We start from the raw sequence: 23,023 nt of genomic DNA on the forward strand, positions 1-23,023 counted from the left end.
TAGACCATTTTTCGAAGCATCATTATATAGCTCAAATCCCTCATTTCAATCAGGTAGGGTTAAAACAGGTGCAGAGGTTAAACGATCCTTCAATATCTGAAAAAAGCTTCCTCACACTTTTCATTCCACTCAAACTTAGACTCCTTTTCCATCAAATTGGTCATAGGCCTCGCTATCTTCGAGAAATCTCGCACGAATCTCCTATAATAGCCAGCTAGACCCAAGAAACTCCTAATGTCTGATACGCTCTTTGGAGTGGGCCACTCACTCACAGCTTCAATCTTAGCAGGATCTACTGAGACTCCTTCCTTAGACACATAGTGACCCAAAAATGCTACTCTCTCCAAACGAAACTCACACTTAGAGAACTTGGCATATAATTGATTTTTCCTCAATGTCTCCAAAATAATCCTCAAGTGCTCATCATGCTCAGCTTCATTCCTCGAGTATATTAGAATGTCATCAATGAAAACCACTACAAACTTGTCCAGAAATTCATGAAAGATCCTATGCATTAAATCCATAAATATAGCAGGGGCATTGGTTAAGCCAAATGGCATTAAAGTGAACTCATAGTGACCATAACGCGTTCTAAAGGCAGTCTTAGGTACATCCTTATCAGCTACCCTCAATTGATGATATCCCGAACGTAAGTGGATCTTTGAGAACACACTCGCTCCATTCAATTAGTCGAATAGGTCATCTATTCTAGGCAAGGGATATTTGTTTTTGATGGTTACATTGTTCAACTCTCTATAGTCAATACATAACCTCATACTTCCATCCTTTTTCTTCACGAACAACACATGAGCTCCCCAAGGTGATGCACTCGGCCTAATATAACCTTTATCTAAGAGCTCTTACAATTGCACTTTCAACTCACTCATTTCCAGAGGTGCCATTCTATAGGGTGCATTAGATATTGGTGCAGTTCCAGGAACTAAGTCTATAGTGAACTCAACAGCTCTAGCCGGTGGCATACCTGAAATCTCACTTGGAAACACGTCCATAAACTCGTTCACTATTGGGACATCTTCAAGTTTTAACTCAGCTTCCTTACTCACATCCTGCACACTACTGAAAAATAACTCACACCCCTTTTTCATCAATTTCCTCACTTGCATGGCAGAGATAACTCCAAACTTCTTAGGTTTCCCAAAACGTCTATATGAGGTTAACTTTCCCAAAGGGTTTCTCAACACTACCTTTTGAATCTCACAATTAATATTAGCCTTGTAAAGACTCAACCAATTCATTCCAAGAATCACATCCAGGTCTCCTACATCGAATTCTATTAGATCAGACGGAAAGACACAGCCTCCTATCTTCAAAGGCAGGTTTTTAAACAACTTAGTACACCTTATGATTTCCCCAGTAGGAATGCTAATAGACAAGTCAATTACTTCAAAGTCTACTAACCCCAGACTCTTTATGACAGATGACGATATAAAATAATAAGTTGCCCCTGAATCAAACAATGTTTTAACAAGGACCGAGTTAATAGAAAAATTACCAGAAACTGCGTCGGCATATTTCTCAGCTTCCTTTCGGCTCATCACATACATCTTTCCCGCAGGCTTATTCTGGTTGGGGTTCTCATTTGCAGGCTTACTATAGTTCCCCTGATTATTCTGCTGACCTCCAGGCTTAGGACCCTGGTTCCCTGATTGGTTGGACCCTGACCTAACCTGGTTACCTTGACTCTTCTGATCCTTACCATGCTTCGCGAAACATTCATACTCCCTATGGCCCTTCTTCTAGCAGTAGTTGCAGGTCACTAATTCCCCCTTACTGTCTTTCCCAGGATGATTTTTGTCACACTTTTTGGAATGATAAACTCTATCAGGTCTACAATAACTACGGTTATCCTGGTTGTTTCTCCCTTGGAAGTTCCCATTACCATTTCGATTTTTCTTAAAATTCCCTTGGTTTCCCCCAGCATTGGAATCCTTCCTCTTTTCGCCTACTACCCCATTTTTCTTGTCTCTCCTTGTCCGCAAACCATAAATATGAGAAGCTCTCCCATACACCACATCTAAGGATGTAAAGGTCTCACCTCCTAATCCCAATTGAATTTCATCAGTTAAACCTTGCTCAAACCTCTGAGCCTTAAGCTCCTCAGTGGCTACAACCTCGGGTGCAAATCTAGACAGGGCTATGAACTTGCTATAGTACTCAGAGATGGTCATACTACCCATCTTAAGGTTAATGAACTCTTGGGCTTTTTGCTTCCTCATAAAGGCAGGGTAAAACTTGCCTCTCAAGACAATCACAAATGGTTCCCAATTATATCCTTTAGCAGCACCTAGTCTAGCACCATTTTCCCTCCACCATAGGTCAGCCTCATCCTTCAGGTATAACACAGCTTGACCTACTCTCATCTCACCAGGGCACTTCACTACCTCAAATAGCTTTTCGAACTCCCTAATCCAATTCTCTAAGAAGGTCGGCTCAGATTGCCCCTTAAAGTAGGGTGGTTTAACTTTGGGTAATCTTTCGAACATTTCTCCAGCAGTCACAGGACGCTCAACCTTTTCATGAGTCAATTTCTCCGCCAAAAGGCGAATAGCAGCAGCTAGATCAGTATTATTAGCCATTCTACTCCGGGACCTGAAAGTAATATAACTCTACTTTAGGTTCGAGCATAGCTTACATGTCCATCTAAGAAGGCAACATTTGATTTGATCATTAAAGATCGCATCAACAAACAATTTCACTAGTTTCAACATGGCATGTTCTCTAATAATCACATAATCGTTCATGTAAAACATATTTACATCAACATGAAAGTAGAAACGAGCAAGTAAGAATATAATCAAATAATGAAAATTTAAATAATAAAAATATTCCCATCACGTGTCCAGAATAAATTCTTACTCACTCATATAAACTAAATAATAACTTTTATTCTTCCATAAAGGGTATTTAATAAAAAAAAAATGTCATAGTATTTATATTTTCCTAATATAATAATTCTATAAAACTTCTTTATCACTGTAGCACACATCCAACATTATTCCTAAGGCTAGTATTCTATGTATATATGTATATCAGAGACATAAAAATAAATCTAGGGTACTGCATTGTTGTTCCTATCCTTAGCTTCTTGATACTGATCAGGCATAAATGTTGTATCATCAGCTTCCTCTTCTTCCCCATCCTCATCATAATCAATGTACTTCGATTGCCTTTTGGATCTTCTAATGGGTCGAGTATCCTCATCCTCTTCAGGTTCAGTCTCAGATTCATACCTGAAACAAGCATGATAAATGTCTTCACTAGTTGTTCCCCTAGCATTGTCAAGTTCTATTATAACCTCATCATGACTATGTATTCCTTTCCTCAGGACGCAACGCATAGTCCAATGTAAATTCGTGTATTCTCTTTCGTTGACGGGTGCATTGAATTCGTCAACTTCATCGTCGCTCAGGATGATAGGGTTAAAGTAGCTTCCTAGGCTGGCACACATGTTTAGGGAACTACAATACAATAAACCATAATGTCTTAGTACTCTCTCTAACGTATTCCCACAAAAAACAATAGGAATAAATACAATGCAAGGTAGGAATCATAACATCTTAGCAGGCAAGAAAAAATATAAACAGTTAGCAGGGAAGAAAAACATTCATGCGTCATTAGCAGGGAAGTATAATAATAATGCATTGTCAACAAGGAGGAATAATAATAATGCATTATTACCAGGGAAGAAAAATATAATGATGTTGAACTAACTATTGAATGTAGGCATATAATATTTCTATCCTATATGCCCTTCCTATACTACCCATTCTCACAATGCAATAATATAAACCTTAAAGACATGAAAATATAATGCAGACACTTTTATGAATAATATTACTTAAGTGTCTAAAAAAAATTTCGAGTAAGGGAAAAAAATTTCGTACTATTACTTTCAAAAGAAAAAAAAAATTTGACTTACCCAAAAAAAAAATTTCGGACTCACCACAGAATTGAAAAAAATATCGAAGCACTATGATTTTTTGAAAAAAAATTCGAACACTAAAATAAAAAATTCGAATAATAAAAACAATTCGAACCATACGGATTTTCGGAAAAAAAAAATTCGGTTATGAGAAAAAATTTCGGCCTTAAAAAAATATATACTCTATATAAGTCTTCAAAATGAATAAGTAGGAGCAATTCTGAAGTTTCCTTCAAATAACTAGTAAGCTAGCTAGCTAGTTAGGCGCCTATAAGTCTTAAAATAACCTAAAGCTCCCAGATACCACTTTGTAACACCCCGATAATTTTCTCTTTCTAGAAAATACTTTTATAATACACAAGTAGAGAATTCCCCAAGTATTATCGCCCGTGTGATAACGTATCGGCTTATTTAGAATTTTGCAGCGGAAAATAATTAACTAAACATTAAACTTTATTAAAACTCAATAAATAAATGACAAATGTTTAGGACTTAAACAATCTAATTTAGTCAACCCAAACAAACATAAATAAAATATATTCCTAATAATGCAGAAAGTAAATGATACTAGTTAAACATTCTCTCCATTCCAGACTCCCAATGATGCACATCTGCGAACCTGTAATGTCAATGCTATACTGAATCTGCTCACCAAAAGAGATCATCACAGGATCAATAAGGCAAAGACATGATCACACACACAAACAAAGCACGTAATCAGCAGAGCTGAGTACTACATATCAAACATAAGTAATCCTAAACATGATACTACATAATTAACATGCAGGGATAAATAATAATATAAACATATAATATTTTGCAGATAACTTTTACTGAACTAGACTCTAAACATCATTTCTCACTTTAATTGGAATAGTTATTGGAACTGAGTTGTCTTAGCTACTAATGTGAAATACGGGCGCGACTCCGTACTTCAGAGTGACATGTGATATCGAGGAACCTTTGAAATAAAAGAGGGATGGTGATCAATCCATTCCTAGAAAAGCCATGGGCTACTACCATGTACTCCAACCCTTAATGTCCAACTCTAGACGTGCACTAGTCTAAAGTCTATAACTATTCTCGTTACACTTTACATTATTTACATATTATTACTTGTATTGAGACACACATACAAGTAACACATAAATAATAATCAGATAGCCACAACTGAACTTCTTTTAACTTTGGATTTAATAAGTGATCACAACTTACAATCCAAGACTACTTTAATTCTTTTTCTACTCTCAACTTTCTTTACTTGTTGAACCTAGCCAACAATAATCTTACCTTTATATAGGCATAACTTGTAAACTTATCAAATAAGGTCCACAGTCCTCATAAGATAATAAAATAATACTTCTCAAAGAATACATGAATAACATGATTCAACTTCTATAACTATTTCGGGTAAAAACTTGTATTAAGTGGGATGGATCGAGATTAGGATTACATATGGCCGGATACTCGGAGATGGCTGGGAGACCTGCACAAGACGAGAGTTAGACTACCCCGGGGGTGGATCCCGAGGTTCCCTTTCCCGAGGTTCCCTTTCCCGAAGTTCCCTCTCCCGAGGTTCCCTCTCTCGAGGTTCCTTCTGCTCCCGGTTAGGGCTGGGAGGAGTACTTCTCGCTCTTGAATGTGTTCGTTTTTCGTTCAGGAATTCTCGGGCGTCACGGTTACCGTTCCTCAGGTACCTCCCATTGATTACATGTCGCGCATCCCCTTCGTTGGGGGCGGCCTGAGTGGCGCGTCGAGACACTCGTGGTGAGTTCGGGGGATCGAGGGTTATGACCTGGGGTTGTACGAGGTTCTCCGCTCGATTACGGTCGATCACAAGTCGAGACATGGGAGGCAGAGGAGGCCTGTTCGAGGTACCTTCTCCTCCTACATGGAAGTTCAGTATCAAAGCTCGGAGGCCACGCTCAAAGTTGTCGCTGAGGCGGTCGGCCAGCTGCTGAAGGTCCTGCTCGGTGACCGGGTTTGGACTCTCCTGCTCGAGTCGCGGAGGACCCGCTGGGGTTGGAGCCGTCCTAACTCGAGGCGCTCCAAGGTTAACTGCAGTTGCAGCCTCTCGAGGGTTGATTTCCTCGAGGATGTGTTGGTTGCGGGCCAAGAGGATAGGAGCCTGTCGGGGGTTACCCGCTGTCTCGTCGGCCACCTCGGGAGATGGCGCTCTCGAGTGATTAGAGGGAGCGGGAGCCCTTTGTCTCCTTCGGTCTCTCTAGGTGACGGCCATAGCCTTTAGTTCGATGTCCCCACAGATGGTGCCAACCTGTTTCGGTTAAAACTTGTATTAGGTGGGATGGATCGAGATTAGGATTACAAATGGCCAGATACTCAGAGACGGCTGGGAGACCTGCACAAGACGAGAGTTAGACTACCCTGGGGGTGGATCCGGGAGTGCCCCTCCGACGATCAAGTCAGCTGATATGAATTAATTGGGATTTGTGAAGTGGATTATCTAGAATTCCTTACCTCAATAAATGGGGATCTGCCCAGTATTTATAGGTGTTAAAAATGTGTGAAGGTTGTCCCTGCCATGCTGGCACGAAATTAAGGCGGGTGGGCCCCACTGGGGAACTTGCACGCTGGCCGGAGGACTTGGAGCCTTGGGTCATGCAGTCTGCCATATGCGAAAATTGTCCCTGCAATAAAGAAAATTCATACTAAATCAACAAACTGCTTCCACTTAACTTAACTAGAAAAAAAATATCTATATAAACAATCATATAATAACCATTAATCCCAATATGAGTTGATAAGGCCACATTCCTAGCCCCTCCTTCATAAACCTTCGCCGTTACACAAGTTGGACTAAAAAATCTATCTGATACATAAAAGAGCCATTCTGAATTAAACTTCGCATTCTACAAAACCTTAATTTCGTACCTGATGATGATTGAGTTGAATGATTGAGCAACACAAAACTTTGATGAATTGAACAAACTTTTGATGGATGAATCAATCGATATAAAGAAAAAAGTTCAGATTTTTGCTCACAAAAATCAATTTTGATGGATGAATCAACCGATGAAGAGAGAAAAGTTCATAAATCTGCTCGCAAAAAACGATCAATGAAGAGAGATATGGGTTTTCAATTTCCCCTCATTTGAAAGATGTTGTTTTTCATGCTTAGAATTATTAATTGAGCGAAAATTTATGGGTTTGGTTATTAGAGCTTGGGAAATCACAACCATTAGATTTTCATGATCTTAACGGTTGTGATTTATTCTCACATATTAATCTATTCTCACTAACTATTCATTCTCACTGGATCCCGAATCTCTCTATATATATAAATCAAGTTTTAATCTCTAAAAAATTGATTGCAAAATATCAATTCAGATTTATTTATTATTAGTTCCTACCAAAAAAAAATAAACTGATAATTAGGGTTTCAATTCAAATTGTTTGCCAAATGGGGATTGATGATGTAAAAAAAATACATTGGTTTCCTTTCCTATTTTAGCCAAAATTACTAAAGACCCCAATACTTTTTCCCTTCCCTCTTTGACACAGCCACACATAGTGGTGTCAGTTCAGTTAACTAGTTCAGTTTTGGTTCAAACCAAACCATTCAGTTGACTTCAGTTAAGCTAATTCAGTTCGTTTTTCCGAGCTTAATCGATTCATTTTAAACTTTTTCGGTTTCAGTTTCAATCCATACAATTAATTCAATTTTCATTTAAGTTCAGTTCAGCTTATAGTTGTCATTTGGTTTGACCCATACAATTTTGGTTTAATAAATTGACTTTTTACCGATTACTATCGCTTAAACAGTTATTTTCAGTTCGGATTCAGTTAATTTCAGCTTCTTAAGGAAATCCTCGTCGACTTGGGTGAAACATGATATCGGTTATGCCGTGTACATCTTTTCACTTCGGGGTCTTGCTTCGGGTCAATACATTATTCATTGCAGGAAATTCCAACTCAGTTGGACTTATCTCACATCGGTTAAACTTGTCGAACACAACGATAATACCAAGAGACGTAGCTATATTTGTCTACAAAAGCACATTTTGAAGTTTGCATATTTCCTGTAAAATTATTTTATTAAAGGTTTAACATTTGGCTGATATTAAACAATTCCATTTAAAATTCTTCATTATTCTATAATTTTCCAATATGTAACCATCAATGATGAATTGGTGATTAATTGTGGTCAAAGATTAAGATGATGATTGATAATGATGAATTAGTTTATAAATCAGTTAACTGTCAATGATGAATTGGTGATTGGTTAATCATTAGGCTAATTGTCTTCCAATGCATAATGGAATTTGAAACAAAAACATCTACTTAAATAATCCAAGTATTTGTTATTGTACATAATGAATGTGCCAATGGTAGCCACTAAGCTAATTCAATATAACAATCCTAAATATCTTTCTTAACTCGTATGCCATGATATGAAGATCAGGACAGCTCTAAAACAACCATGCTCTGATACCACCTGTAACAGCCCGCACTTTCGAGCTGCTAACTAATCACAATTAAGATACACAAAACACAATCAACACTTAACAAACCTCGAATTTACATTTATTCACACCTGTAACAGCACGCACTCCCGAGCTGCTAACTAAACACACTTAAGATACACAAAACACAATCAACACTTAACAAACCTCGAATTTGCATTTATTTACAGCGGAAACAAAACCTATAAAAACGATCCTGGATCTGTGGGTCTGGGTCCCACAATATAACAACTTGAAAATAAAATAACAGATTACGAATACTTTGAAACAAAACATCTAACTTTAACCTCAGCCCACCATTTCATAACATAAAACTCTTCTTCTTGATCAATAATCATATTCCACGACCTCGACATCAACCCTGCAAATCACTAACAATGAACCCTGCCCCCACCAGGACAGGTTCGAAGAACAAAATCAGAAAAACTGAGTACACACACTGTCCAACCAGAAATTCATTTTAGTGGCTTAAAATATAGTTGTGCGGTTTATTACTCATCAAGTGGAACAATCCCAGACTTCAAAAATACTTAAAATCAAATAGTTAGAAATGTTTCTATCACGACTCCAGCAACCCTTAACTAGAAAGTCCAATAAAGAGTACTCATACATATACTACAGATAATAAGTTCCTTGCCATAAGGACAATGTTCAACAACAGTTGAAATACATAAGCTCATCCCAAAACCACATTTTGGTGGCTTAAGACCATTCGTACACAATTCATGCTAGAATTCAGTATGTTTCACAAGTAAGGTACTTGTTTAAAAATTTCAGGATTACTATCCTTGCACAATCGTATTAAAGTAAGAATTTTTATCATGAAGATCACCACTTAGATCATTCAAAACCCTTTGGGTCGATAGCATTTAATTTCATTGGGTAAAGCGAACACGAATAGAGAGGGGCTCCTTACACAAGGAGCCAACTGTCTCTAAGCTAATGGAGGTCGTCACCCCACCGTTTAAATATTTATGCTTGCAAGCCTTAACCAGGACATGTCCCATTTTTATTATCTGCTGGACTTCACCCACCCAACGAGGGTTCGAAAGGAGATCACCCATCCTCCAAGGGTTGTTGTTCATACCGTACCTTATTTGGTATCGGCCTTTACCCACTTGTATCCATAGTTTATTTACATAAATAGTTTAAATGCACAGTTTATCAATACCACACGTGTTTCAAAGAACACATATTTATCCATGAAGAGGAAAAATAATCACCACTACTGTGGTGTTGCTAATCATTGCAAGACTTGGATCTTCTTTTGAAATCTTTTGTTTTACGTCAACAATTTCACATATTAGTTACGTGTAAAGATATAAGGAAATAATCAATTCTTTACTGCTTGTGAAAGTCGTATAGGCACTTAGTGTGCTCATTTAAACTTTACCAAAAGGGTTGAGTTAACAAGAACATTTGGAACTTTTGTCAAAATAATTACAGCAAAAATACTGAACTTAAAATAAACATAACTTCCTGCTCGGTACTTCGAATTAGGAATTTCCAAAACTTAACCTCAATAACTTTTGGATCATGACTACTCAAAGGAACAATACCCGCTCCATAACACATATTGAGCATCTCGCTCCATAAATGTTGTTTACTTTCCCCATAAAACAATCGCTAAATCATAATGCTTATTTTCCCAATAACACAAACTTATATCTTTCAAAATTTATTATACTCTTGTTCTTAATTCGTATCGCATACTCAATTCCAAAGTGTATCAACGACTTAAACCTCCGTCCGTAAATTAATATAAAACAAAACAAAGTTGAAATGTAATTAACATATCCAAAATATCTGAACCTCAATAATCTTATAATAACACAAACTCGAATATCAAATAATCTCACTTACGTTAAATATTCCTTTCAAGGAAGTAATATACATAAAACGTATTCAAAATCAAATGTCTCTCCGCAGTCGAACCCATAACATAATCAAAATGTAAAATATGTTTCTCAAAGACTCATAAGATAATTAACTATTAGAGACCCAATTCTAAGCTCGTGCGAGTAACCTGTAATATTTTACTTGTAGACTATAAGGTATCCTCTAACATGATTTGGCAATTCCCTTCATCATAATAGTTTCTCTTTGTACCTGGACTTCCGTCTTTAACTTATAGCATCTAAACTATATCATTCCAAAATTCTCATGATATGAATTTTCCCCTTAAAGGTTTTCTTATTCCCAATACATGAACTTTCATTGTCAGAATATAACCTTATTACATTATCATAAATCACCCACAATTACAATGGCAAGTCAAAATATCTCGCTCCATTCCAATACTCAACTCGTTGTCCTCATCCTTCTTAAATTTATAATTCACAACCATACGTTCCCATGTATTTGTACTGAAAGCTCATATTAGCCTTAACACCATACGCTTAGTATTGTCATTATATAACTTTAATTATCATGCTCTCTATTATCTAGATTTATATTTTTCTTTCCCAATATCCATTTACATAATCTTACTTATCTTACTAGAAAATTATACCTTTAAACTTTCTTACTTAATCCAATTCCAGATATGACCTTTCATAACTTAAATATTGTAAGTTACACTTCTCTATTTCATATTCTTTTAAACCACCACCCATATCTTGATCCTTTATTTCTCTAATATGACCTTCACATTTCAGATCTTACTCCTCAATATTTAATATTTCGTCTCAAATACTTATTTTGGTTATAACATCTCTTGGACTCACAAAGCTATTGTAACCACTCTATTAACCCTTATATTAATGTTGAACTTTCAAAATTCACTTCCAAATAATTAGATATCTAACTTCACTTTTATACATTACATTTTATACTCTTCCCACCTTCTCATTTCCTATTTTTACTTCTCCAATTAGAAAATAAGACTCCTAAGCTCTTTTGCACTCCTCATTGATACCCATAATAGAAGTTTTCCAAACTCGGTTGTAACAGCCCGTTTTCCCGAGCTGCTAGGTAAATACACTTAAGATTCACTAATCACAATCAATGCTTAATAAGCCTCGAATTAAACATTTACTCGCAACGGAAACATAACCTAGAAAACGATCCAGGACTTGTGGGTTATTGGCCCACAAAACAAAATCCTTTATATAAGACTTCAATTACACTAATATCTCGACTAATATTCCCAAATATTGTATACAACGAAATATATCAGAAACTATTCCTTAATTGACTATCTAAAATACAAACTCAATCCATAAGCTACGACGGCATCTTTATCTTGCTTCACTTCAGAATCGTGAGCTCACAACACCAAACCTGCAACGATGTTTGACTCTGCCACCCACCAAGTGACAGGCCACAGAAATGACAACACCATCAGCAAAGCTGAGTACACACTGTGTAATAGAAAATACAAGTTTAGGTGTATTTTGAAAACTAACACATAGTTATAGTAACAGATAATCACACTCAACTTAGTTGATATATTTTACAAAATCAGATCGTTTGGCATGAACGCGAGTGGAGAGGGGTACCACGCAGTACCAGCTGTCTCCAAACTAGTGAGGGTCGTCACCCAGCCTTTTATTGTTATGCTTGCAAGACTTACCCGGACATGTCCTATAACGCCAGGAATTCGCCCCTCCTGGAAGGCAACAGCTAGGGACTCTACCCGCCCTAACTCGGGGTGCCTATTCATGCCTCACTTTCATATTTATAAAATAAGATATTTAATGATGCATACTTGAATCCTCAATACTCATAACATAACACCATATTCGACCTTATCTGGTCTTAACTCATATTTGAATCATTTTCTCATTATCATACGAAATCATATTTTGAGAAATATAGTATTTTCGAACGATTTCGATAATTGAACAAAATGATACTTTTATAACAATCCAATAGCAATTCACAACTAACTCATAGAGATGTATCTATAATCATGGCCATTACCACAAACGATATATGATATCCAAAATTCAATATAACGCCCACGGGAGCATTTAAATATATTTTGCTGAACCCAAAGGTTACCTAACTCTATAACAATTATACGAAACCTCCAAGCATCATAACTTGATTTCCCATATCATCTTGAATTATATACGTCTACATAGCCATTCTCCAACAACCATCTCACGATAACATCAATAATCAATAACCAAACTTAAACTAATTCCCAATTCACAAATTATCAACCTTTAACATTCTAATTTCCTTAATCCTTAATTAATATCTATAACTTCGATGATATTAGCTACATCGACTTGCATCCCAATTCATAATCATAATTCCAAATTATATAACTAAACAAACTAAACATAACTCACAACTGTACCTAAATCAAGCACCTAATTGTGCTACCAACAATTATATTGAGAATATAAAGCTAGCTCGACTCGTAAATAAACCTCAATAAACTGATTTCTATGTTGCACTCAAATCCTTAACCAATATATCAATTCCAACATTATAATCTCCTTCATAATTCCGAATGATACTCCATTCCAAAATCATCCTCCAATAATCACCTCATAACAATAACAATAATAATCAACAACTAATCTTAACTATTCTAATTATCTTCTTCTAACGCAACCATTATGCTAATAAAATTGAATCCCGCAAATAGAAATAAATGAAGTCATTCCCATAACTCATAACTCGACTTCATAAATATCAACTCCAACTGCAATAATTATAACAGTTTCCCAATTCTAAGATTAGGACTTCCCTTGCATCATCAACAATGACTATCCAATAAGAACGATACAACAACAACATGACAACAGCACATACAACAATAATACCACCTCCACCACCAATAACACAACATTAAGCACAATAACAGAGTAACACAACCACAATACAACATCACAACCAAACAGAAACCACCACCTACTATGTTCATAACAGACCTAAGTAAATTATATTCCCAAATTTATCACTCCAACTTCTTGAATCATAATAACAAGATGAACCATATTGTTCTACTGAATACTTTGGATATATATACTTAAACTATAACCACATGATACTAGCTCTGGACACATCATCGTAACCTTTTTAATCATATCCAAACTAATTCATCTTCTAAACTAGTAAACTATTTTAACTATAATCCACCACAACATCACCACAACAACAAAACAACAACATAATAAATCCACCACAACCATCACAACTACTCCACAATAGCCACCACAACTATAACAACAACCATAACAACGGCGCAACAACAACAATAGGCAATAACTTTACAGCAACTCCACACACACAATGACAGAACAACAATAACCCAACAACACTACTACAACAGAGCAACAACAACAATAGAAACTCCACAACAACTTCACCACAACCACCACAACAACTCCACATCAACAATAACATAACAACTCCACCTCAATCATCACAATCACTCCACAAGTCCATGTACTAAACATATTCCATTAAGAAGCATAATCATATTACTTAGTGTATAAGTGTTATTTAGGTAAAATAAAACACTTCTAATGAACCTTAGCATGTTATATCCATGTTACATACTCAATATACACATAATAAAATACACATCATAAGTAAATTCATTTCATAGACATTCTTTACACTAGAAAGAAACAATCACCTAACTAGAGGTATGGAAATCTCTAGGGTAAAACCAAACTAAGTGTGTACCTTAACTAAGGATGCTTAAAGCCATGAAATTCCTTAATCCATTTGGTTAACTACTCCTACAGCTTCCCCTGAATGTATAAAATGCTAAAGATTAGTTTCAACAAGCTTATAGATATGAAAAACTAAGCTTAAATGCAAGGGGTGCAAAATTGTTGAACTTACAACAACTTATGTGATCTTTCAGCAAGGTTTTCTATATGGCTTTATGGTCTGAAGTTTGGAACCAAAGCTTCTACTACTTTGTATGGATATTTAGAAGAGTTATATGTAAAGAAAAGTGGGTGTCCAAGAGGAAGAAATAAGAGAAAAGAGACGAAAATCCAGAACAGGCTTTTATAGTCTGTTCTGGCGGTACCCCCAGGGGAGGGAAACCTCTTCTGGGCAAGGTCGGTTTCTTGGAGTTTTTGGGTGATTCTTGCTTGAGGTGTTAGCCTAAGGTGTTGGCTTTCATGCATAAAAAGTCCTTTGAGAGATCGACACTTGAGTAGCTGTTAAGCAGCTTTCTTTGAGGATAGGTCTGAGCTATAATTTCAGCTGGCCAGGTTTTACTATGTATGCAATTTACCTTATGAAGCCACGTAATTCATGGGGATAAATGACCATTTTAACCTTAAGACATCCCAAGCATGTCATATATCAAGTTTGGTTAGGTTCTGAGCTCGGATTCAACCCCGAAAGGCTCTTTAACTAGAAGTTCATCGCTACCCGATAAAACAATCTCCAAACGATTTTCATAATCTTAATGTTTAAGGCTCTCAAGGACTTTCTAACTTATCTATTGGTTTCCAAAGCCTTCTTAGCTAATAAGAATGATGGTTCTTATCCTCTTTGACCTTTCTTAACCACTAAGAATGATAGTACTTATCCACAAGCTTTCTGAACCCTTAAGAATGATGATGCTTATCCACAAGCTTTCTTAACCATTAAGAATGATGATGCTTATCCACAAGTTTTCTTAACCATTAAGAATGATGATGCTTATCCACAAGCTTTCTTAACCATTAAGAATGATGATGCTTATCCACAAGCTTTCTTAACCCTTAAGAATGATGATGCTTATCCACAAGCTTTCTTAACCATTAAGAATGATGATGCTTATCCACAAGTTTTCTTAACCATTAAGAATGATGATGCTTATCCACAAGCTTTCTTAACCATTAAGAATGATGATGCTTATCCACAAGCTTTCTTAACCCTTAAGAATGATGATGCTTATCCACAAGCTTTCTTAACCATTAAGAATGATGATGCTTATCCAACAAGCTTTCTTAAACCATTAAGAATGGTAATGCTTATCCACAAGCTTTCTTAACCATTAAGAATGATGGTCTTATCCACTTTTAGCTGTTAAATAAAGGTTCTTAAAAACAGGGCTATTACATCGGTTATCACCTTCCCTCGACTTAGTCAACATAACTCAAATTTAGTGTCTGATACTTCCCAAAACCATCACTCCAGCCCTTTTATATCGATATCACTATTACAAAACTCATTTATTTAACTCTATGTTACAACTTTGAGTGTTTCTCATTCCCTATTATATATATACCTTCCAATATATACTTTTATAGTCGTCTGATCTTTAAGAACCATATAATTTTTATATCGACAACTGACCCATTAATTGACGTTGGCACTCCAAAACTTACACAATCACCCAACTCCACTTTTAAATAATAACTAACATTCTCAAACATAATTCTTCGATCTACTAATTTGTCCCACAACTACTTTGACATAACTTTCCAATATTACAAAACCCAAATTCCTCAAATAGTCCTTGTTGCTATCCTTCTATGACATAATGTAACCTTTTTAATCTGAACTTATTCTCCTTATAATAATAGTTCATACTATTCTAGTTCATAGTTTACTACATGTATATTTCCGTACTCAAATAATAGTCCTCCAAAACTCATGTTATAGCGTACTCTGAAATTACAACCACAACTCCAAACCCATATCTTCCAACCTCTAATGCATGTATTTCGAAATGGGTAATCAAACATCATAATTGATTTCTTAAAAATTCATACACGAAACTTGAACAAGAATTAATGTTACCAAGATGTGATACCGAGGTTCTCAACAACTTACAGGTATTATGTTCTTATAAAGTTTATACATTTATAACCATATATAAACGAACTCTTTTCTGAAATCATAATTGAGCTTCATAACCTTATCCATTCCCTAATATATAACTCACTGAACTCATAGAATCAAACTTATAACTATTGAAAATATAGTGAAACTCTCATTTAGAACCAAATGTACATGCCTTATTCATATCACAAAACATGGTTCATCAAACAAATTTATACTATTGAGTCTCAAAACAACATAACTTATAGCCAATAGAACTTAACATGCGATTTAGTTCTACCTTTGTCTTAAAACTCATAAACATGTATTTCAGAAACCATATAGTACACAAATCACATTTTTAATACAACATAAGTTTAACTTATGAAAACATATCAAGATCAACTTATATAGTTTATATGATCAATCGAAATATCAATAATATATTTGAAAAGTGGAAGGACATGTGTGTACCTTTACACGATTCCCAATAATTCGACATTCTGGATAACCAACTATAGCTCGAACTTCATAAATTATCTCCATATACATACTCCAACAACGACCTCAAAACAATAACAACAATCATTAACCATCCTCACAACAATTTAGATAAACAAATTGAATTACTCATACTTTCTAAGCTCTTCCATGAACTAACCACACAACTCTTATATACAACCCATTCTACTAATCCAACTCACAACATCAATTCCATCTCTAATTAACATCATTCTGATTTCAAGAGAGTATTATCAAACGACATAATTTATAAAATCATTTTTATAAACTTACTTAAGAGGCTTACTTCATATTAGAAGCTTCAATCCAATAAGAAAGATAAAATATTCAATCTTTAAGTTTAACAATTCTTATCATAATTATATTTGCTAATCAATAACAAAATTGAGAACCAAGTTTATTTCTAAAATCAGAATATAAAATCCAATTGCACCACACTTGAATTGGAATAAAGGAGAGGGATTAAGAAAAATTAGCTTATACCTTCATATGTAAAGGAATACCAAAATAATGGCAGCAAACAAGGCAAGCAAGCCAATCACGGCAGCAGCGCAACACAAAGTACAGCAGTAGTGCTGAACTTGTGTAAGGCGTAACTCATAGCTCCGAACTCCAAATTGAGCGATTTTTGTGCTCAAATTCATTAGCTCGAAGTGATCTACAACTTTGATTCAGAAACAAAGAGCAAAATTGGATTGCATGTTATAGATAATTGAGGAAACAGATTGTCGGAATAAAAACAGAGGAGAGAGAAATGAAGATAGGAACACCAAACTTACAAAGACCATAACTCATAGCTCTGAACTCCAAATCAAGTGATTTTTGTGCCCAAATTCATTAGCTCGAAGTGATCTACAACTTTGATTCAGCAACAAAGAGCAAAATTGGATTGCATGTTGTAGATAATTGGGGCAACAGATTGTCGGAATAAAACAGAGGAGAGAGAAATGGAGGTAGCAACACCAAATTTGCAAAGACCATAACTCATAGCTCCGAACTCCAAATCAAGTGTTTTTTTGGGTCTAAGTTAAATAACTTTTCGAGATCTACAACTTTGATTCAATAAGTTTGGTCAAATTCCAACTCCAAAATGCAGAAATTGAGCATGCACAATACGGGGTATAAATCAGAGGAGAGAGAAAATTATTGTTTGGGGTTTTATTTTTTTTAAGGTTTCTCCCAATTCTTAACCACTTGGGTCATTAAACTGAAATCTTGAAGAGAATAATTGATTATGGGAAAAATACACTTTGGCACTTGATTGAGAAGTTATGAAAAGGAGAGAGAGATGTCTTAGCATCTAGAGTAGGTAGCATGAGTGAGGAGACATAATTTGTAATTAAAAATGGGTTTCTCTTTATTTCAAAGCTTAAAATCTTAACACAATGTCTCTATTATATAAAATCCATACTAACTTATTTGTGCTTGGAACTTACTTTAGACGATAAAAATAATTCTCAAAGTAATTTCTTTACTAATATGAACATAGCTAACTTTGACTAAAACGTGTCTGAAAATATCAGCTATTATACTTATCAAATCTTATCAAATCTCATTTATAAAGTCGTTATTAAACCTGCTTAAAATATAGGCTATTACACTGATTGACTTATCAATTTTTAATTTTTCAGTTATGGGTCAATTCAGTTCAGTGTATTCAGTTCAGTTGATCAATAGTTTGTAGTTTAACCATCGGTTTTCAACCAAACTGACAGCACTAGCCACACACATAGTCATACGGTTACACAAGCACCTCTCTATTTCTCGCCGGAATTTATCGTTGACGCCGGAATTCACTGCTCCTTGAGTTTTCAAACAACTACGTAGATCTACAGTTGGTTCTTTTCTAAGATGAATTGCTTTGGTATGTTGCGTTTCTTCACTATCTTTTCTTATTGTAATATAATTAAGCTTATGGTAGGTTTTCAGGTTCGGATTCTGGATTTACATGAATTTTTAAATTTAGGATTATTTTAAGTCCTTTAGGAATTGAACTTGTACATACACCGAAGTCTGATAATTCTCTTGATTTGCTCTTGCAGTCGACACTATATGATATTTAATGATTTTCTAATGAGAAATTGAGTTGAAGACAATGTGTCATAGTTAAAGAGGAAAATGAAATGATTATGCTAATCCTAATTTAATTGCTTCAATTTGTGGGCTTATACAATAGTTTCTGGTCAACAATGGAATTATCATGCTGGAGAAACAATTGAAGCAACAATCTAATTGATGGTGACTTCATTTTTTCTTTTTCAATTATCGTAGGAGTCAGTAGAACTAGAAACTCTTTAAGATATTGATGATATGTGAGGTTTGTAATACTCCGTATTTTTGGAGTTATTTATTTATAATTAAGAAAATATTAAGAGTATAATTGAAAGGTATTTTAGTATTATTTACAAAAAAATAATAATAGAATAATAATAATATAGTTCGATTTAGTTAATTTCGGTATTTAAAAGATTAAATCGAGTCCTACTAGACATAGAGTTGCAACACTATAAATAGAGAGAAATAGAAAAAAAAATCAGAAAAAAAATATAAACCCTAATTCTCTCACCTTCTTCAACCGTTTTTTTTCCTCCCTCAAAAATTTTCTCTCTCCTCTCTTCTTCTCCCTCGTCACTCTTCTTCATCCTCCTTCACACTATCTCTTCTCCGCCGCCCTGAACTTGTGTCATTCTTCGAGAGATGTGCGAGAATCCGAGCGGTTGAGCGGTTGAGTGCTAGGTGTGCGATGCTGTGTGTGCGTGCGTGCGTGGTATGTAGGATCGCGAGGCTTCGTGTGCCGTGATGTACGAGCCGGTGTGTGCTTGTTGTGCAAGGTACGCCGTCGAGACGAGCGAGATTGTCGAGCGAGGGAGATTCGTCGAGTCGTGATGAGCGGGCCGACGTGTGTTGCGGTTGTGCGAGTGTTCGACGAAGTCGCGTTGTGCGACGAATCCAGGTGTGGGCGAAGCAACGTCGCTGCTGTGGTGTGCAAGTCGCGCTTAGGGTCGTGTGCGAGTCGCGCGAGGGTCGGTGCGTGCATGCGAGCAGTGCGAAGTGTGGATGCGTGGTGAGCGAGGGCCGCCGGAATTCGGTTGCCGGTGATTTTCGCCGGCAAGTTTAGCGGTATAAAACCTAATATGTATTATATGATAGTATATTAGTTTAATATGTAGTATTCTGTTTTTATAATTAATTTAAGTTGTAAGTAACTAATTTGTAATTTGAGTAAATTAGTAACTAATTAAGTTGTATAATTAGTTTAAGTTATTAATCTGAGTTAAGTTGTAAATCTGGTTAAGGGTATATTGTTCATTAGTAAGGTGGGAAGTAATGAAAGTAGATTATTGTTCATTAGTTACAAGTATAACCTTGCTATTCGAACCTGATTTTGGAGTATTGGACTTAAGACTTGATTGGATATATGACTTGAATGGTTTTGGTAAAGGTAGTGGACTATTACACTAACTAAAATCATTTTTGCTCACTAACATCGACTTTTAAAAGATGCTAAGCTCAATAGAACAGAAAAGAAAAAGAAGTTAATAAACAAAGAAGTACTAGTATCATGATTAGGTTGCGATTTATTCTATTGGAACCTAGAATCATGATAGGGAACGTTTTGATTATTGAGATTATTTGGTAACATGTTTATGAGTGGAAGTCGATATGTTGCATTGGAATGCGTAATTCTATCGTATTATGAACATGAGCATTATTCATATTAATCTGATCGATAATGTAACAAGAGTGTTACAAGAGAAAAGATTTGAGTACTGTAACTAAGAGAACATGTTAAATGATTCTATGTTGTTGTGATATGAATGGACAGTATTGAAAATGAACTATGGCAATAAACTTGTAGTTGGACTCCCTACAAGTGATGAACAATGGGAGGAGTGTGGGACTTGTTCTACACTCCTACGCAGGCCTATTGTGACGATAGTAGTGTCCTTATAAATTTTGTTAACTCAAGTAGGCGGAAGGTTCCGTACGATCTTGGGGGTATGCATACTAAGGTGTTGGGTGTGAGATGGAACGAAACTGTATTTGCATTTCATCTAATAGACCAAGTTGTCTATTAAGGATTAAGAATCCCGTATGATTCTAGTAAGATGACGGTGCCCGTTCGCTGCCAACTAAATAAAGAATAAAGGTTGTAACGTAGTGTAGTATCATGCTTAGGATTGTTCACTATTGCTTTGTTTGTGTTTATATGCATTCAATGGTTCATTATGTACTCAGCATAGCTAATTGTGTGTTATCATGTGTTTGTTCACCTGTGATGAACCATTGATGCTATAATGGGGAGCAGACTAGGTGTACTGGTGCTGCTGCATGATATCGAGCATACTGGGGATAGTCATTAGCATTTGAACTTTAAAGCATTTTGACTAAGTACTATTAGATTTCTACGATTTACGTAAGTGGTTTGTGGTTTGAATAAAAGGGGTCGTTGATGATTCCCAAGTTGTAGTTACATTTTTATTTCCGCTGCATTTCAGTTTTCGAGACAATGATTTGAGTTAACGTTCTTTCTTATTATGCCTTGCGTTTCATCGCGGCGGTAACACTCCCAAAGTCGATGCGACGTAGTCGTAGACGTGTATGGATTTCGGGGGTGTTACAAGGTTTCACATAAAAGAGATTTCAAAGCTTACATAGTTGAACTGTTATATTGTTGACAACTAATATGATATGTGATATTTTTATTGTTGATAAGTGATCATGAAATTGGTCCAAAAAGATATAAGTAGGAAAAATAAAGTTATACAACATTTTTTTCCATATTGAGGTTTTAACTATGCATTGAAAATTTTCTTTAGATTAAATTTTAGATTCCTGCTTAAAATCAATAGTAGAGATTACAAAAAAAAATAATTATTAGTACACTTAGCCACCTTAATCTCAGGTGCAATACTCAACAATTGCAGAGTCGATGATCATATAACTTATATCTAACAAAAGAAATCAAACAGAATCTTCGAAGTAGAATAATCCATGGAAAGTATACTCCCTTTAGGCATTCAAGAGTTATTAAAGTGACAATGTAGAAGTAAGTGTCAGTTGATGTTAAACGACATATTATGTTTTCAGAGTAATCAGTCTTTTATACTCCTTTGATCATGTATGCTATGACTAAAAGACATGCTTACGTTCTATCGCATGACAAGCATTAAGCTATGGAATGAATGATGTATATTGCACCCTCATGAAAGATTAATATTTTCTCACTTTCGTCTTAGAATATGGAAGTTGCTAGTAATCAGTTTAATATGGAACCTGTAATTACCAGTTTGTGTGATTGACCCAATTTTTTCTCTTTACAAACACAAATGTTGCAGTAAAAAGTTTGGATAAATCTGTATTATGAGGATGGCTTTCATTAACACCCCCATCTCACAAGGAAGATTGCAAGAAAAGATAACTCAACTCTTCTTCGCTGCAAAGAAGGATTTCATATGATTTAGTTCCCATACAACGTAGAAGATAACTTGTTATAACCTTAGCAGGCTAATCTACTAACATATCTGTTACAGTTGATGTTTAATATGTTTTTCTTGCATTTAGCTTCCCCAATATGAAAAAAGATTGGGAAGAGCAAATGTATTGGGCTGAAGAATTCGTTTTTATGATGTATTACAAAGATTTAAATTCTTAGATGTGTAAAGCACATAAAACCACTAAATTAAGAAACATAATCCCACAAAGCTCATGTAAACTATGTCCATCTTCTCTTTGCTAGTTTGTAATAGATTTTTTTTAGTTGTTTTGTTTAATTAAGTAATTATTTCTTTGTAAAATTCATTCTATAGTGCTGATTATTAGTTCATTTGTTGGCTAGGAAAATATATCTTAAAGGCTCATTATTGGTGAGTTATCTTAAAGGCCCAACATAATCCATCTGATTCTTGTAATCATCAACCCAAGTATCATTAAACTTCAAATTCAGGTAGAATTCCTTTGGCACTTCCACCCTGATTAAAACCTCATATTGGGTCGACGGGAACTAGTCTCTTGCTTACTTGGAATGACTGTAATCTGTGCCTTTCACGTTGATCATTATGCTTATGTTGCTCGAATATTTGATTTTGGTTATATAATAGGACAATTATGTTTAAAGAAACTTAATTACAAATGTTTGATTTTTACTAATTTGATTAAATACGTTTGAATTTGCAAGTCGTCATAAATGGAAAAAATGGAATGCCACATTCAATAACTAATTGCTTGTAGGAAGGCTTGGAAGCACGTTAGATGCAAAGTTATCTCTTGGAGCATTTTGCATGCATAAGTTCTCTTGAAAATAATTGAAAAACCATACATTTATATAGTTTTTTAGTTA

At 35.3% G+C, this 23,023-nt stretch overlaps 2 long non-coding RNA genes across 2 annotated transcripts; one reads left to right on the plus strand and one right to left on the minus strand.

Annotated features, from left to right (window-relative positions):
• Window positions 1-8,525: 8,525 nt before the first annotated feature.
• On the minus strand, window positions 8,526-17,786 carry LOC104889200 (uncharacterized). The gene is made up of 4 exons (XR_008967398.1): window positions 17,463-17,786; window positions 17,167-17,347; window positions 16,636-16,727; window positions 8,526-8,811 (listed from the first exon to the last, which is right to left on the minus strand). It is a non-coding gene; the product is annotated as an uncharacterized LOC104889200 (long non-coding RNA).
• A 1,057-nt stretch (window positions 17,787-18,843) lies between these two features.
• LOC125492568 (uncharacterized) lies at window positions 18,844-21,222 on the plus strand. Its single transcript, XR_007269209.2, has 2 exons — window positions 18,844-19,803; window positions 20,993-21,222. It is a non-coding gene; the product is annotated as an uncharacterized LOC125492568 (long non-coding RNA).
• The last annotated feature ends 1,801 nt before the right edge of the window (window positions 21,223-23,023 follow it).

This window comes from Beta vulgaris, chromosome 8 (genome assembly GCF_026745355.1).
Source record: "Beta vulgaris subsp. vulgaris cultivar EL10 chromosome 8, EL10.2, whole genome shotgun sequence".
NCBI classification, from domain to species: domain Eukaryota; kingdom Viridiplantae; phylum Streptophyta; class Magnoliopsida; order Caryophyllales; family Amaranthaceae; genus Beta; species Beta vulgaris.